Below are 19,558 nucleotides of genomic sequence, written 5' to 3'. Positions count from 1 at the left end.
AGTAGTAGTGTACAGTAGCAACCATTCCTATCTGGCAGTAAAACCATTCAAGTGACAATTCATGCAAGGCATTCAGGCCTTATCTAGAACCAGGTTTTTTTTTTTTTTTTTTTTAGTGTAGCTGTAACTTTCATGATAGAAGTTCTTAATGGATTTTAATTAAGCCTTTTCTGTTATATTTAAGTCAATGAAATTACTAAGAATTTTCTAACAGTGCATTTAATACTTCATAAGTATCAAAGGGTATGTGAAAAAGTTATTTATTTTACCCTGCAGATGAAACTAAAGGCCAAAACTGAAGCAAAGGAAATACAAAAACTTATGTGCAACATCTGTTGACCATACACTGGATGACAACTATATAAACAATTTTCTGAAAAAGTAACCTGTGCCTTAGTCTGAAACAGCCTTCCAGTCTGTTTTGAGTTCCTCTGGCTAGTGGTAAACTGAAGTGCACTCTCCTTTCCCTACATTATAGGAGGTGATGCATGTTAATTATATACACAAAAACCCTCTGGTTACCTTAAGCTAGAAATGACATGGAATTACTGTTGTCTGTTGGATATCTTGTATGTTCATAAGCAAACTAAAGGGTCTCTGTTACTATCAGATTTTACTAATCAGAAATCCATAAATCCCAGAACGCTGTACTTTAATCATTTCTGCACCACTAGTTTTTCTTTCTGCCTTTTTCATGCACAGTACATGCAATCTACTTTGAAGTAGCTTGCACTGCAAGTTCATGGCCTTTGAGCACATTCCATAAAAATTATGTTCACCAATAATAATAATGAAAATTTAAAACGAGTAACAGATGTATGTAGGCCTCTGTCCTTCTGCTTCTATCACTAGCAAAGTAATATGCACCCTTAACGTAAATTCCTATTGTATCCAAACCGACTCCTTACTAGGTGATATGCTATTTGTTAAAAAGTAATTTCTTTTCCCCTTAAAACATTTGCACTCAACATGAAAACCTTGATCATGTCATGGCCACAGCAAATATTCTGAGAGTCAGGCACTGCAGCTATTATCAATTTTTCCTCCAGTTACAATGATGATAACCCTATTTTCATCAAAACAAATGGACCACATACAACTGGCCTTAATAATGATGAAAGCATGAGACAAAAGCTTTCTTCAAACATCAGGACAGCACAAGAAGAATGTTGGATACAAGAACCAACGTACTCAAATAGTAAGACTAACAAGCTTCAAGACAAATCCTAATGAAATTTCTAAACTCCTAAATCACGAAATTTCCTAATACAGTAAAATTTTTTCAGCTATTATACAACATAAGACAGGCATAGTCCCACACTTTAACAAGAGCACATTGCTAAATTGGACCATTTTTCTGACTGCTTCCCAAGACAACACAGCCCAAACAAATCCACATGGATTACATGACAACACTTCAGGCTTATGCTACAGGGTCACATACGTCATACAGTCAACACAAACCACAGGCTACTCAATACAGCCTACACTTACTAATGAATCTCAACATAAAGATTATGCTTCATCATCTGTTCTGTGTACAGTACTTGGAAGTAAGACAATGTTCACCTCAACTCTCAAATTTTCTCTCAAGTGACTGCAATGTACATAAGCGTCCCATACGACACAAAGCTATTTGATTAGTCAAATGAAACTTTACTGATATTGTTACAATAGTGTTAATAATCTCAAGATTGCTAAAACTTTATATGGACTAAGGTCATAAACTGAATAAATCCCTTTGTTCAACATCATGCAAACATAACAGATAACAACCATAAAATCAAGTCAGAAATACAACTTCTATTTTGTTGAGAACTGAAATAAGTACTATTTAGTTAATGCATTCCAGTGTAATTAAACTTTTATATATATAAGCAGTTATTAAAAATCTGAAAACAGTGTGTTAAAATTCTTATACAAAGGACTTCCTTCCAAGCTTAACATCTGTGGAACTGGCAGTCTAACAAAATTTTTCTGTGCCTGAAAATTTATCATGGGTTTCAAAACATATTTAAGGACTCCCTTACATCATTTAGCACCTAAACCAAATATACCAAGGTGTGCACTGTGGTAATTTATTTTGCATCTCTTGCCAATCAAAACAAATGGATTAGAAGCCATCTGTGAAAATTCAAGTAATGGAAATTCTAAATTCAAAATCTTTCTGTTCATGAAAATTAGCCTTGTGATCATATAAACCAAATTCTAAATTCAAAATCTTTCTGTTCATGAAAATTCGCCTTATGATCATATAAACCAAGAAAATAATCACTCTCCACTACACTTGTTCAAAAAACATAGAAACACATATAAAAAACTTGACATGAATGCTGACCATTTCACAAGACATCCATTAGGTTTATACAATCTGTTAAAAGTGAAAATGGCTGACATCAATCAAGAGGTTACAAACCACGAAGTCTCACTGCCATGAGAGATGATGGGTCTATGCATGGCATAACACTTTCATCATGAAAATGTCCAGACTAGAAAGGCTCAGCAGGAACCATGGTACGCCAGTGGAGCTGTAATCTTTGCAAGAGACTAAATCCTTCAACATTCATAATCCTTTCAGAAGCACTCTGGGAGCCCAATCTTTTGATGTGGTTACCTCATTCCTTACCATGGGTACAGGTATCTTTAATTGCTTCTTTTCCCTTTACATCTGTTAAAACAAAGATCTTTGATGAAATACAAAACAGTTAAAAAAAAAAAAGTAAAAAAAAAAAAACTTTCACATCAAATATAAACATCTAATACTAAAAACTTTATTGTAATTTTCTAGACATTTGGATATGAGCAAGATCACTTTCAATATAAAAAAAAATGTTTGAAAGTCACAAGAGATATATTCTGACCTCACCAATCAAGAGAACAATGTTTACATAAGATGTGACAAGTTATGAATTTTACATTACCAACTATTAATCTCTATCAAATGACCTCGCTCTTTCATAAATGGCCCGTAGGGGGATAGTGCCGCCACTGCACCTCATGCGGTGTACTGTAGGCATTACTAACGGTTCTTTGCAACGTCCCTTCGGCCCCTAGCTGCAACCTCTTTCAATACTTTTACTGTATATCAATTAATATCTTTCTTCCATCTCGCTTTCCACCCCCTCTTAACAAATATAGTGCAACTGCAAGGTTTTCCTCCTGTTACACCTTTCAGACCTACCTATTCTCAATTTCCCTCCCAACACTGAATGACCTTATAGGTTTCAGTGCTTGACCTTTGGCCTAAACTCTATATTCAATTCAGTTCTTTCATATATGTAGCACAAGAGAAACAATATCTGGAGTATCTGAGATTTTACATAGCTAATTTGAGGAAATGCACACAAATACAGACACCGTATTTATATAATCACTCTGGTGTATCTATACACACTAACCTCACAAATCTTTCATATATTCTACAGAAACTTTGCCATTTTTATAATATTTCCAAGCCTTACTAATCTGCACACTGTAAATCTGTGTTATCTTCGCAAGCCTACAGCATACCAATACTAAATGTATTATATGGGTCAAAACCTGTTAATACAAGATGGAAAAAATTGCACAGCATTTCTTTTCCCATCCTTTTCTTGCCAAATACAACTACACCTGTAACTTAGACTAAAAGTTTTTAAACTGTCACTCTTTGGAAACTATTTTTTTCTGTGATACAGCAGGACCACTAGAACTCACACTGATTCAAATCTATATGAAAAATCAAGTCCATGTCCTGTTCACAGACTACAATAATCTGACTGTGTAATGACTGTCAACGAAAAATGGCTGTATACTAGGAAACGGGTCTGTCAGGTGACAAAACTGCATCCTAACAAACCTCTTTCCAACACTTAGGAACCAATGACTCTGGCCAATTTGTGGCTATAAAGTAGGTGTTTCTGCTGAAAGTTAGTAGTCTATTCAAAACCTTCACTCTGAGACAATAGAGGAAAAAGGTAGAATGTCCTCCTTTTACTCCATTTTTGTAGAAATATATCTCTTGCTATTGCCTTACTGTCCAGCTTTGAAGCTACATACTGGAAGTACAACCCTAGTTGGTCAGCTCTAATTTTTTTGTGCTTGTTTTTGCATTTTTTTCTGTATTCATGTGTATACAGTGCATCATGAGTCTCAAGAGAAGTAGTGATAATAGCTAGGCCAAAAGAAAATTAGTCAGAAGCACAACAGAGGAAAAAAAAAAAAAATACAGTAATGGCTAAATACAGTAGCAGTACCCATGTGTCTGATCTTGCTACTGAACGTCATATGCCCAGAACCTACAATCTCCACTATAAAGAAGCAAACAAGCAGCAATGTAGCGAAAGGAGTTGAAGCTGTGACAAAGCAGAGATCTCAAACACTGAAGTGGAAAAACTGCTCTTAATCTGGAATCATGAAAAGCAATTTGCAGGTTTAAGTGTTTCCAAGGCCACAATTTATGAAAAAGTATGAGTTTTACAAACAAAGCCTGGTATGGGCACTGAAGGTAGCAGTGTTTAAAACCAGCCATGGCTGGTTTGATAAGTTTAAAAAGAGAACTGGCATTCATAGTGTGGTGAGGCATGGAAACACTGCCAATGCCAACAAAAATGCTGCCAGTGAATTTAGGAACTACATGAAGGCTGCAGGTTTCATTCCCCAACTGCAATGAGACAGGGTTACTTAGGAAAAAAAAAAAAAGCCCAAACAGGACCTCCATAAACCATGAAGAAAAGGCACTACTACCAGGTCACAAACCAATGAAGGACAGGACAACTCTGTTGCTATGGGAATGCTTGTGGGGACTTTGAAGCTCAAGCCATTAGTAATCTATCATAGTGAAAACCAGCAAGTTGAAAACTGTCAAAAAGAGCAACGTTCAAAAACACAAGTTACTGTGATGGAGGGCAAATAGCAAAGCTTGGGTCACCAGGCGGTTTTCTACGGAATGGGTAAATGAAGTTGTTGGCCCAACCATAAAAAAAAAAAAATACAATATTTACTAGGGAGAAATTTGCCTCTGAAGGCAACAATGCTTTTAGACAATGCTCCTGCTCACCCTCCAGACTTGTAGGATGACTTGGTGTCAGAATTTAATTTTACAGCATAATCATATAAGTTCTTGCCCCCTAACACAACTACACTGATCCAGTGTGACAGTTCCTCAACCACCACATCAATCATGATGTTCCCTTTGAGTCTCCTGCAGCTCCTCAGTGGTCAGGTCAGCTCTTCTCTGTGCTCGGCCACTAACTCCTCCACGTCTTCACCGCTGACTTCCAGGTCCAAGGATTTGCCAAGCGACACTATACCTCCACAACTTAGCCAGGATCAGCCTCAATGCCTTTACAGTAGTTCCTTTGTGTTACAGCTTCTGTAACCAGCTTCTTTAAATATTTCTGGGCGACCTTCAAAGATGAATAAATTGGCAGGAGGAAGAGGCTTTTTTCAGTGTTGGTGTCATCTTAGGATGAACTGGGAATTTTCCAAAGTTGTCAAGTTTTTTCTTCACTCAAAGTTCTTATGGTGTATCTATGGAAGAAAAGAATGGTAAAGAATTATTTCCTAAGTCTGACAAATTTCTCAAGATTAGCTGAAGCCTATTTGGAAATGTCACACCAGATAAACTAGTATTGTGTCTCCTGCTATCAAATATGATCTTGTGTTCATTGCTTTTTTTCATTTGCTGGCAGTTCAATTAATGTTACAACACCCAAAGGGAATTTTTAAATATGATATTACAGTAGTTACTAATTCAAAGACATTGAAAAATGCAACATACCTGACATTATTCTCTACTTTATAAACACATCCAAATATAAGTATCTGAGAGCCATTCACTGCATGAACTGTTGGAATCATGTTACACATAAAAAAAAATTAATGATAAAAATCTAATAAAATGTCTCAAAAATAAAATAAAGTACATTGCTTTATAAACACAACGCCCTCTTTTTCTGCAATCTTCATTAACTAACAGGTCAACAAGGGGAGATCTTCCTCTTCCACTTGCTACTTCAACTACTATAATCTTTTATACACTTTAATAAACAATGTCAGACAACAATGTTATAAGTTCAAAGTAGGGAATTCCCTGTGAAAAACATACATTTCTACAACAATAAAAAGCGTTCTAAAATTTATACATTTATATGATACACAACTATTGTTTTCAAATCCTGAGTAGCTACACTGTACTGAGGTACAAGGCAAAGCCACACTTGCCTCTTTTAAAGATCCCATGAGAGGAGAGGTATGCCCATGAACAAACCCTGTTAGTATTATTTCACTGATACGTTTTAGCTTTTATCTTCTGTGTTTGTTGGAATTTGGGCAGGGTAAAAGTAAAGCAGTTTTTTGCTGAAGTAACACGGAGGTCTACATACATATTATATTGCTCTAAACGATCTACATATACTTCCAAGTGACCAGACTATCAAGTAAAGTGGGTATTGATGTAGTGAGGTACATGAACTTAATGTGGGCCTCTTCTATACCCTTGAGGTCTCATTATAATCATTAAGTGTGCATGGAAGCAAAACGGTGAAAATCTGACAAAAACAGCAAGAGTAAAGAGATATAAAACTTCTGAGATAATCTCAAAGCAAAAACTATAGCTTTACAAATGTTAAAACCATTAAATACCACACAATTATCACCCACCACACTCACATGGAACATTCAAAACCCGGTACCAACAAAATCTAAGATCAACCACAAAGATCCCAATTTTATTAATAATATGCTATTAAAAGCAAGGCAATAGAAAAGTGGACAGAGACCACCATAATAATGTACCACAGAATGGTACCTGTAAGGATTTTCAACTTCTATTGGCTGGTCAGCCACAGCAGTTAAAAGTTTTTTTTTTTTTTCAGCAAGGTCCATACACTTAAGGGAGGGACATACCCCTTAACAGGCAATCAGGTCCACTATTTCTGTCAGTCAGCTCCCTTTGGTTTTTTTCCCACAGGACTGCACAATCCAATTTCAAGTTTTTGTTGAGAAAGAAATACTACTGTCAAAGTTTCAAAAAAATCCTTGATGAAAACACTGATATGCAGTTACATACGGTGTTCAACTATCACCTCTGGCCAACCCTACGCAAGACAGAGTTTTGACTCAGTGGTCTGGTTAAAATATTTGATAACAGTAACTATTCCCCCTTTTCACCACAATTTCCTAGGCTTTCTTACAAGACGTTGTCCTCCTGCTCCCATATCAACTGTTTTTCTAACCAACTGTCCCCTATCTATTCTCATCACTTGTCCATATCACTCCAACTGAGATCTCTGCCACCATACTCACTCCAACCACACATTTTCTTCATAAATGCCCATGCTTCCACCTCAGAGAAGCTTATACTGTACATGTACAGGTCTTTGCACTCTCCAATTCTTTAGTGGGATATATTTATTTATCAATCATATATTTCTTTTTTCTGCATTTCATTCACATTGCTACTGCTTTTCTTTTGTGTCTGTGGTTACTGCAGTTTCAATTTCCACTTTGACATGTAAAGACCCGCCTTACAGAGAATACCTCAGCAGAAATGGTGTTCAAGAGACCCCTGTGTCTGGGTCCAACAGTCAATCAAATTATAGTCAAAACTACTATAAAGAAATACTATATAATGAAAGGAATGTACCTCCATGCTCCCCAATATGTAAGATTGGGCTAAAAAAAATCAGGAAAGAGGCTACAAAGCTGCTCTTTTGCTCAGGGGTTAAAAAAAAAAAAAAAACTGTAATCACTATGACTCGCAAACTAGGGGCTGAAATATCAAGTGAAATTCCCAATCTTTAACAAAATTACATCTCTACAGTGCTGCATTATGTTCTCTGCAGAAAATTTTCATAAATTAAATGAAGCAGCAATAACTCCCGTGCTATGAGTAACTACCTTCGGTAAAGTTAATGGACCAGGATTAGGCTTTCTATGCACTAATTTACCAAACAACAAAAAAAATGGAAAAGTGCATTTTTAAATTGGGAATTTTCAGTCTCCTAAAGATTAATATCATTACCATCTGGCTTTAATCTGAATACACTAACTGCCTTTACACACCACAAAAGTGTCCCAATTTCATTACCACTGAATAAGGTCAAGTTCAGTATCTTCACAACCATGAGGAGGAAAGGACTTCAAATTGTTCTTAGCTCTAAACTCGGGGCAAGACCAAAAGACTAATCTCCAAAGCAAAGCCAACATTCCATAAAAATGCCTGGAATTTGCTTGCTGTTTTGCAGGTGCTAGGGATACCAAGAGAATTTGCCTGATTAGGTTAGGTAGGTAAAATCTGGTTAGGTCAGGAAAGGTTATGTCCATTCATTTATGTGAAACCTGTCCCGGTGGGCAGCTGGCGGGAATCAGGCCGCACAACTAAAGTATATACAGTTTTACCTGGGTTTTTTTGTTAATCCCGAAAGGCTGGTATTAAACATGATGTCCGATGGAGCTTTTCTGCATAGAAACATGAGCAAAAGATGGTAAATTTAAAACACCGTTCAGCCAAGAAAATTAATTCATAAACAATATCTCCAAGCATAACTCTTCTTTAGAAATACGAAATACTGTATAGGTAATTCTTAGTATTAGCTCTGCACCTGTTTTTACCTTGGAAACTTTTTTTCTACACTTATAGGGCTGCTGATAATGGAGGTGAGTTTGTTTATTGTTGGCCAACTGTTATTTGCCCCTTAACTCTACTCAACAAAGAACACGTGAAAAAAAAAAAAAGTATTTCCAAGGTAAAAACAGGCAAGGAGATGTACTTAGAGTTCCGAATTCATAAAATAATCTGGAAAAAAAAAAAAAAAGTTCGGTACACTAAGAAAAGAAGCTCTAAGAAACTTACCTTAGGGACTCCGAGACTATACTCACTAGGCATCAGGGCTAAATTTTGCTTTTTATTTTTTAAAAGGCCGTGATTTTGACGCAGGTAAATTAACATCTCGTAACTGCCGTAAAAGTATATGTTAATTTCCCGGCAGTTGACATAAGGGTTTTCGCAGGTAACGGCCAAAGGCGGCGTGTTTTAGGTTCAAAGGAGCGTGCAGCAAGGAATCAGCCGGTGTACTGAAACAAAATACTTATGAACTGTTCCAACGCAAACAGGGAGGTGCAATAGTTGGAAACGCCTGTGAGGATTGCGTAGGAATACCCCCCACATCCCTTCCAGCGATGGGAGAAACTTCTCAAATCCTCCTGAAACCCCTTTCACTGTGTTTAGTTCTGGCACCTGGGGGATAAAATGTATTTCGGCGTGTTTAATACTAGCACCTGGGGATTTAAGTGTATTTTGCCGTAAATTGAAACTTTAGAAGGACCGAAACAGACATTATCCGCCGCTCCTTTTCCTTAGTAAGGAGTCAGCCTGTGTACCAAAAGCTCATAAGATTGCATGCGTGGCAGCATTCGAAATAGCAGTACAGTGAACCTCCCCTATTCGCGGGGGATGCGTCCCACACCCCGCCTCCCCCGCGAATAGGTCATATCCGTGAATGCTTAAAACCTCTCTAAAAACACTTAGAACTGCCCATTTTGATAGCTTAAACCAAGAAAAATCCTAATAAATACTTATACCTGAATATTTTAATAGTTTTATCACAAAAAGTGCATTTATTCATGAAAATTATATGAAAATACAGTAATTATATTTCTCAGTGAAAAATACCGCGAATGGGCGAATTTCCCGCGAATGATGGCTACATATGTTCCACAGAGAAACCCACGAATGCGTGAGTCCGCGAACCATGAGAATGCGAATACGGGGGGTTTACTGTAGTAGTGGAAGTGTTTGTCTTTGTAACAGTTACCTTTGTCGTCTTGTTCCTCCTGTGTTTGAGTAAGGGTTTTTCGTCCCTGTTATGCTGTATACAGTAAAGTTTGGTTGCCTTCTCACCACCCCCCCCTGGTCTACCCCACCCATAACCCCGCTTTCCCTAAGGGTCCCCTAAATTGTATAATAGTAACAAGTGGGGGAGCAAGTCACCGTCCCAGAGGTACTGTATACCCCACCCACAACCCTGCTTTCCAATCCAGTCCCCTACCTTGTTAGATGAAGTTGTGTGGTTAATTACAGGTTAGTTACAGTTGTGCAACAAAAATTGAAGGTAAATCCATAATTAGCAACCAAAAAACTGTAGAAAAGGTTGAGTTAGAAGGAAATCGCTGCCGCGGAGCAACTGCTTAGTTCTACTGAAATATACTCTCAAACATCATGTTGTCCAACATGTCTGACTGTGCCCATGGCCACTTGTGGCTGCAAAAGGCCTAACGTGACGAACTCCAGCACTTTTATAAGACTAAACCTTTTACAACCTTCTGGTTGACAGTAGCCTAAGCAGTGCTGGCCACTAGCTTATATTACCCCTAATACGTTTATAATACGGGGAGGAAGGCCAATTAATTCATTAGAATGCATAATCTATTCGATCTGTGTTCCTCATTGGACGGGTGGGTATCGTTCTTAGCTAGCGCTCTGCTGGTCCCGTGTTAGATTCTCCGACCGGCCAATGAAGAATTAGAGGAATTTATTTCTGGTGATAGAAATTCATTTCTTGCTATAATGTGGTTTGGATTCCACAATAAGCTGTAGGTCCCATTGCTAGGTAACCAATTGGGTAGAACTAAATAGTAGCTCCGTGGCGGCGATTACCTTCTAACAACTTTTTCTACAGTTTTTTGGTTGCTATTTATGGATTTACCTTCAACTTTTGTCGCATAAATGTATTTAACCTGTAATTAACCCCTGAAGTCCATCCAACACGGTAGGGGCCCAATGGGAAAGCAGGGTTATGGGTGGGGTATACCACCCGAACAGGTGATTTGCTCCCTCTAACCAACAAGCTCAGGGACCCGATGGGAATGTGGGATTATGGGTGGGGTATACCACCGGGACAGTGTTATTTGGGTATGTAACGGCTCACCGGCTTGTTTCTCTACCCTACAATTTAGGGGACCCCTAGGAAAAGCAGGGTTATGGGTGGGATAGACCACAAGGGATGAGAAGACGGCCAAAATTTACTGTTTACGGCACCTCAGACATAAAAAACCCCTAAACAAACAGCAAACAAACAAGAACATTAGAGAGCCATTACAAAGACAAACCCTCCCATTACTACTGTTGTTCCGAACACTGTTGCCCAGACGCACACTTATGGGGAAGCCACTGGTTCATATTTCACTCCCTCACTGAGGAAACTGAGATGGGGGGTCTAACCCCCAAAAACATTTATCTAACCAATCACATTATACTGTTAGCCCTCCGTTGAGGAAAACGCCCCAAATCTTACCACTCACAGTTGCTAACATGCTTTTCTCTTGGGGGGACTGTGGTGGGTTTCCGGGGTTCCCATACGCGACCGTCACAAGGCAGAGCATGGGTACGTCTGTTTGGAACGGTTCATATCCCGTCCGGCAAGTACAATAACTTTGTTAACGTGCTTTACTTATGCATGAAACTAACACACCCTGCATACAAGCCTCCCAAACTAAAACTTAACACTCTAGAGAAGAAAACACATGTAAATGGTTGAGGTTTTTTTAATGTTTCAACGTTCTTGGTTGCACTTACTGACATCTGGTGCAACATTCCAACCCCCCCGAGGCCACTACTAAACACGGCGCAAAGACATTCCATCCCCCCGAGGCCAGTACTGAACATGCCGAAACACATTTAAGGCCCCAAGCCAGTACGAACATAACGGAAGTGTGTAGGTATCCCCCCGGGCCAGTACTGAACACAGCGAATGGACATTCCATCCCCCGAGGCCACTACTAAACACGGAGGAATGCATTTAACCCGCCAAGCCAGTACTAAACACAGCGAAAGTGTATGGGTACCCCCAAAAATAACATTTTACCTAAACACATTTTTCACACCCAAATTTGGTTTCTTTACGTTACTGTCATAACCACCCCCAAGCTTTTTCACTAAAACCACCTTTCCTGTTACCGACGCCTAAGTTTCCCCCTTCCCCCTGATGTCCCTCAAGCAAACTTACCCCAACATCCATTTGCGCCAATACCCACATCCCACCGTCTCTAACCCACCACAACTTTTATCTGGTTACCCAGACCTCGCCTAAAACATACAAGTTTTTATGCTCCTGGTTCAGTACACTGGCTGATCCCTGCCCGTCCGGCTAATTCGCGCATCTGAGCCCATAACCCGGCATTACCCTACCAGTGACGCATTAACTGTTACTTTAGCTTCTGCAACTTTCTGCTTTTTACTTAGGCAATTACGAACGCCCAATTAAACTTTGCCAGGTTCACGGCCTGTTAAAAACACAAGTGCTTTTGTCCACACTGTGGTAGGGAGTGTCGCCTCGACCTGCAGAAGAGAGAATTTAGATGCGACAGGGCACATGCCACAGCGCAGAAGAAGGGGTGGAAGAGGTGTAACTTTTACCAGTCGCTGTTCCACAAAACCTGGTTTTCTGGTTCCTGCCTCGACGTTGAAACTGTCCTCTTCTTTTGCTTTATATATGTATCAAACTGGTACGCTACATGGCTGTAGCCTACTTCAAAGTTCACTTCCAGGCCCCCAACACCTGGTTCCACGCATTTTTGAAGGCAGCGGCTGATCTCTATCCTCCCAGTCCCTAAGGTAGGGCCACTTTACCCTGTTCCTGTCTAAGTTTTCTGGGTGCAAAAAAATTTCTTTCAGGTTACTTCTTTCAGGCATCACTAAATGCTTCTCCACTTCTGTTTTTACCTTGGAAACTGGTTTTTTCTACACTTTTAGGGCTTCTGGTAAAGTTGAAGTTTTTTTTTGTCGGCCACATTCTTTGTCCCCATGCCCGTTACGGGTAAAAGGCGCCCCTCCCCTCAACTGTTATGTTGCTACTCGCACTTGATCTGAATGTGTTCTGCGTTTGCGCAAGCTTCCTCCAACCCCCCACTTGTGCCACTCCTCCTTCCCCCCGCTGTTGGGGCTCATGGGACACTCTCCCCCTCCCTGCCCCGTTAACCCCCACCCTTTCAGCCGCTCCCTCCTGTTGGCAAATGGCTCCCGCCACCTCAACGTAATTGTGTCTGCTCCATTTGTGTTCTCCCCCACCCAAAACCCCAAATTCCCATAGTCCCCCTTTACCGCTGAGTAGAGTTAAGGGGCAAATAACAGTTGGCTGACAAGAAACAAACTCGCCGCCATTATCATAAGCCCTAAACATGTAGAAAAAACCAGGGTAGAACTAAGTAGTAGCTCCACGGCTGCGACGGCCTTCTAACTTGACTTTCTACAGTTTTTTAGTTGCGAATTATGAATTTACCTTAAATTTTTGTTGCACGAATGTAATTAACCTGTAATTAACCCCTGAAGTTCATCCAACAAGGTAGGGGACCCAATGGGAATGCGGGGTTATGGGTGGGGTATACCCGAGGACAGTGATCTGCTCCTCAACCCACAAGCTAGGGACCCGATGGGAATGCGAGGCTATGGGTGAAGGTATACTCCAGGACAGTGTTATTTGGGTGTGGCTCACCCTGGCTGTGTTTACCCTACTGTTTGGGGACTCCTAGGGAAAGCGGGGTTATGGGTGGGGTAGACGAGGCATGAGAAACCGGCCAAAATTTACTTTTTATGGCATCGTTTCTTTACTTCCTTCTCATAACCAGCGAGATTCCTTTCCCCCAAACCCACTACCAAACACGGCGAAATGAATTTCACACACAAACCCAGTCCTAAACACGGCGAAAGCGTATCTGTACAAAAAAAAAAAAAAAAAAATTTGCCCAGGCACATATTTCACACCCAGATTTGGTTTCTTTACTTTACTGTCATAACGAACATGAAGCTTTTTCAACAAAACCATTGCTGTTACCGCCGTAAGTTCCCCTCAAACTCCCTCAAGTAAACCCTTCCCCAAACCCTGGTGTGCAAATCCCATCCCACGCCCCTTGACCCACCACAACCCTTATCTGTTACCCAGGCCACGCTCTTAAAACAAACCCTTTTGCGCTCTCTTGTTCAGTACACTGGCTGAATCCCTTTAGTCCACATCGCGTTCGTCTGAGCCGGTAACCCGGCACTCTCTCCCAGTGTCTTGCGCTAACTGCTATCTCAGTTACCGCAACTTTTCTGTCTATTGCTTGGCAATTACAAACGGTTAGACTTTGCTAAGATCACGGCCTGCTAAAAACATGGTGCTTTTGTCTGCACTGCAGGAGGGAGTGTCGCCCTGACGGTCAACCACTCCAACTTCGTTGACCCGGAAACCAGTGCCCACACCAACAACAGTGACTGGAGGTGGCGGGAACTCAGAGCCAGCAACCCCAGATACGGCAGGAGGAAGTACAGTTTTGTAGGCTATCTGGCTGTGGCTTATTTCAAGATTCACTTCCTCAACCCCAACACCAGGTTCCACGCAATTTTGAAAGCAGCGGCTGATCTCTACCCTCCCGGTAGGTAAGGCCAGTTAGTTCTGTTGGTGTCAACTTTTTTTGGGTGCAAATTATTTATTCCTACCAGGCTGCTCTTTCCGGCCAGTACTAAATTTCTCCCTGCTCCTGTATTTACCTTGGAAACTGGGTTTTTCTCCACTTTAACAGCTTCTGGTAAAGTTGGCGAAGTTTGTTTTTTGTTGGCCATATTCTTTATCCCCGTCCCCGTTACCAGGCAGTGTTTCCTCCCTTCCCCCACCCCCACTGTTACGCTTCTACCCGTACTCGTTCCTGTGTTTCCCGCTTGTGCAACCTTCCTCCCACCCCCTTCTTGCACCGCTCCCCACTTATGGGGCACATGAGGAATTTTGGTAGGACTATAAGGTAGCTCTGCGTTGCCGACGGCACTATAACTTGACTTTTTCTACAGTCTTTTGGTTGCTAATTATGAATTTACCTTTCATTTTTGGCGCTCGAGTCTAACCTGTAATTAACCCCCAAAGTCCATCCAACAACAGGTTTCCATCGCTGATCTTCACAAGACAGAGCACAGGCACGTCTGTTCCGGACAGTTCATATCCGTCCGCAAGTGCAATAACGAAACGTATGGGTACCCCTCCCCCCGCCAGTACTAAACGTGTGAAGGGACATTCCATTTGATGGCAACAAACAGATGAACCACCAGTATCAGAACCCTAAAAGTGTAGAAAACCAGTTGAAAAGGAGCTAATATATAGAATTACCGGAATTTTCTCCCTCCCTACCCCCTTACCCCCTACCCTTTCAGCTGCTCCCTCCCTTTTGCGTATGGCCCCCTCTCATTTTCCCCACCAGCCAGCGCCCCCTTAACGTAAACATGTCCGCTACACTTCTCTGTTCTCCCCCAACCTGAATCCCAGATTCCCACAGTCCTCCTTCTCTGCTGAGTAGAGTTAGGGGGCAAATGACACTTGGCCGCCAACAAACTAGCCTCCGGTATCAGAAGCCCTAAAAGTGTAGAAAAAACCAATTTCCAGGTAAAAACAGGCGCGGAGCTAATACTTAAGAATTACCAAAACGAGCTTCCAAGGTAAACAGGCCCGCAGTTAATACTTAGAATTACCACCAATTGGTTCTTAGCCACGTAAAATAAATCTAATCCTTCGGGCCAGCCCTAGGAGAGCTGTTAATCAGCTCAGTGGTCTGGTTAAACTAAGGTATACTTAACTTTCCCTACCAAAGCGGACGGACATTAACACCCTCAAGCATTGCCTAATACTATGATCCATAATAAATTACACTTAGACAAACATTGTAACTAGTATTTGTTAACTTGGACATCTGCTTGTGCATTTAACCGTCTAAAAGCCGGGAGTATGATTCTCTCTAACTTATTCTACACATTTGGACGATAGAATGGTCTACAAATTCAAAATACCTGCAAATATTCGACGAAACGATACGTCCCAGTTGTTTAGTAGTTCCCCAACTACGTCAACATTGGTCACGGACTCACGGTCCGGACGTCAATTGAGGAAACAAGGATCCTATAGTGCGTTTTGTTTAAAAAAAAATACTTGTTTTTATGTCAAAAACATTAACTTATTGCTTTAAAAAAATTTTAACAAAATTAACATTTCAATAAATTATTGAAGCACATTTTAGTACATCAATACTATATATTTAATCATTTATGAAAATATATTCGCTGAGAACTGTTTCAAGGCACCTTTCCTAGATAAATGTTTGCAGAGCGCCGGTTTTATTATTATTATTATTAAATATTATTATTATTATTATTATTATTATTATTATTATTATTATTATTATTCAGATGTGTAATGTATATACTGTATTCATATGATTAATCAGTTCTATCTCGGTAAAAATATTCAGTGACAAAAATACGATTTAAAGATTCCTAAAAGCATGTTTGCAAATTATCATACTCGTACATTTTCAACGTAAACTGGCGTGTATGCAATTTCACGTAAAGTGTATATACAGTACATGGACACTTTGAAATAATTATATTTATTTTCCCATTGCAGTATATACACTGAAGTATATACACATGTATCTATATTCTTACTCAAGCGTATTCGTGCACACTACACTGTTTTAACAAAGTGTATTTATAAGCATGCCATAGGCATACTGGCATAAACAGCACTGGTGATATACTGTATATGCATATACAAACTAACAAACTATACATTGATGCATATACATGTTATGTGTATGTATGGATGCATGCTTAAACTTTTCAGAGAGAGAGATATTTATGCACACAGATACATGACTTGTAATGGGGTGTCAAATGAATAACATCACATTCGACTAGCAGCCCTAGAATGAGGACTTTTGTTCTAAAGTATTTTGAGACAATGTTGTGGTGCAGAAAACTGTTATATAATGGCATTTTTTCTAATTTATGAGAACTGCTAGAATGCTACTCACACTTTTCAATCGGGACATACCCAATGCTAGCGCAAATTTATGTTGTTTAAGGAAACAGACTCTTCATAAAGCGGGTAAACATTGTTTAAAAAGCAGCTACTGTACAACTTTTTGGCTTTCATTCTCATGACCCAGAAGACAGAAGAGTTGGCTTGTTTATATTTTTACCTTTATACATAGGAACAATTTCTTTATGTGCTGGGAAATGTCTTAATTCTTATGAGGATAATATGGTTATGTTCCAAGCACTTATAATCTACACACCTAATGACCCTGTAAAGTCTCCGCTCCACGGGTTTTCTCTAGTGAACCTCTGTTTTCATAGTGCCTTTTCCCGACCTTAGGCGGTACCCATTATGTTTTATTTATGTAATCAGCATTTATTACTTACTCATTTAGCACTTTGTACTATACGTGTCAGAGCATTGTTGTTTCTAATCTGTTAATTTTATTTGTATCGTTATCTGTATTTACTTGTTCTGTTTCACATTGAGTGAACAATTGACCCCAGGTCACCTGTATGTCCTTCTTGTATGTCTTTGTACTGACATCCGCATGCTTCATAAGCCGCCTGCCCCTTAATAAACTAAAGGTCAAAGTGTCTACCTGCTTTCTTTGCACCCGGAGTGGTTCGAGCCATTAACGACCCAAAACGGAGACTCTAGTCTTGGCCCAATGAATTACCCCACGCCCCTAATGGACTAACTATGGTGCTTTAACAAAGCGTTCGGGCATACCAACCCTCGTCGGCAGATCACCGGTATCATTAGCAGACCCACACGGCACGCTCCCAAGCATGTATTGATGCGAGTGTAACTCACACTCCAAGTGAGAGTGCAGAAGTGAGCATGGACGCAGACATTCCCTCCCACATACAAATAACCGCGAACTTTGCGGAGTCTGATATCTCCCTTGCGCCCTCCCCCACGCCAAGGCTCGCGCACTCCTCCACGTCGGTACCCACTCCTTGCGTGCTGCCCTTCCTTACGGACCAACCGAGGTCTGCCCTCGCCATAATGCTGCACCTCATCCCAAGGGCCAACAATGGAGTTGTTGACAACATCCTGGATGAGAAGTTCCTCCCATACTTTTTGACCATCCTCTCAGGCCAGGAATTGAAACTGGACCAAGCACTTCAGCATACGCTTCTGACAGTAGGCATTGAATGCCAAGATTATCCCTTGCTTCATGGGTTGGATAAGTGGTTTTGGGAGAAAAAAATAGTATCTTGGTATCGAGACACCAGTTGTTCATAAACTCTGGATGAATATAAACTTCATTCACAAGAAGAGGGACCTAATGAAAAGTTATTACACCTAGAGAAGTGTCCAAGAGCTGGCAAAATGTCTTGGTCCTCCTGCTAGACTGGTAGGTTACTCTAAGCTGCTCCTAGGTGAAATTCCCCGAGTGATACAGTCCTTTGCAGTCTTGAGCTCCACCATTCTTTTTCTCCTGGGAAACAAAAGCCTGAAAAATACCCAGAAGTTGACTCCTCCATCAAGAATTGGTTGGACTGTAGCCACCACCATAAATCCAGGAATATCTTAGCAGCCTCTTCATCTGCAGTCAGCACTTGGAGCTTCTGTGAGTGTTATAAGGAGTCAAACTAGCCTTTTGATTCCCTATATCATCATCTCAACAGTGCTTTACATCTTATTTCCTTTGTAATCTGGTCTCCAACTTGATATCCTCAAACAAATACAAGGCTCTCCATAACTGAATCACTGGTTGAACAGCAGGACATAAGAGATTCAGAAAATAAATAAGACGAAGTACAGTACAATGATCTCAAGGTGAAACTGAGAGAGATCCCTCAGCTACACAACACAGAACACAGTAGTATTGAATTGAATTGAATATACAATTTAGGTCAAAGCCAAGCACTGGGACCTATGAGATTATTCAGCGCCGAGATGGAAATTAACAGTAAAGGTTGGTTTGAAAGGTGTAACAAGAGGAAAACCTTGCAGTTACACTATGAATCAGTTGTTAGGAGAGGGTAGAAAGTATGATGGAAGAGACAGAATATGAAAGGAGGTACAGTAAAAGGAACAAATTGGGTTGCAGCTAGGGGTAGAAGGCACGCTGCAAAGAACTTTAAGTAATGCCTACAGTGCACCCCATGAGGTGTACTGATGGCACTAACCTCCTATGGGGCAATACAGTAGTAGTTAAGAGAGGTTGGAAGATGACTGAAGAAACGAAGCAGGAATGGCGTAAAAGTAAAATGCTTAAAAGCGAACATAGCCAGTGATTGAAGGGGTGCTGCAAACATCCGAAATAATGCCTCCAGTCCAGGACGAGATGCACTACCGCAAGCATTACTTAAATTTAGGGTGCTTCCAAAAATCAACATTACTGTACTTAAACGTGACTTTTCAAAGGATAGTTGCTTACTAAGGTGTACAAGCTTTATACATACTATAATAGAACTTTCTTATCCCATGAGTTATTATTATCATTATTACCTATTAGAACAACAAGACTGCTAAAAGGATTTCTACTCAGTGATGGTATTCCAGGATGATTTATTCTTAAATGAAGTGAAAACTGGAGAAAAATATAGCTGAAGTTAGAAAGCTAGGTAGGAAGAGACCAAAGGGGAAAGTATGGCAAGTAAAATGCTGCTGGGGCCAGAAGAATGCTATAAAGGACCTTTAGTACCATCTACATATGGATTAAATGGTTCACTTTCAGTTTCTCATATCAAAATAACAGCCTTAAATGTAAAGCCATCTGTTATTGTGGC

General features: G+C 40.2%; 1 long non-coding RNA gene across 1 annotated transcript; it reads right to left on the bottom strand.

Moving 5' to 3' along the window:
- Nucleotides 1-202: 202 nt before the first annotated feature.
- LOC136833342 (uncharacterized) lies at nt 203-15,874 on the bottom strand. The gene is made up of 3 exons (XR_010851443.1): nt 15,788-15,874; nt 5,039-5,511; nt 203-2,668 (listed from the first exon to the last, which is right to left on the bottom strand). It is a non-coding gene; the product is annotated as an uncharacterized lncRNA (long non-coding RNA).
- Between the last annotated feature and the right edge of the window lie 3,684 nt (nt 15,875-19,558).

Source organism: Macrobrachium rosenbergii, chromosome 51 (genome assembly GCF_040412425.1).
Source record: "Macrobrachium rosenbergii isolate ZJJX-2024 chromosome 51, ASM4041242v1, whole genome shotgun sequence".
Lineage (NCBI taxonomy): Eukaryota > Metazoa > Arthropoda > Malacostraca > Decapoda > Palaemonidae > Macrobrachium > Macrobrachium rosenbergii.
Note: the sequence above shows the minus strand (reverse complement) of the source record. Positions and strands in the feature narration are given on the sequence as shown.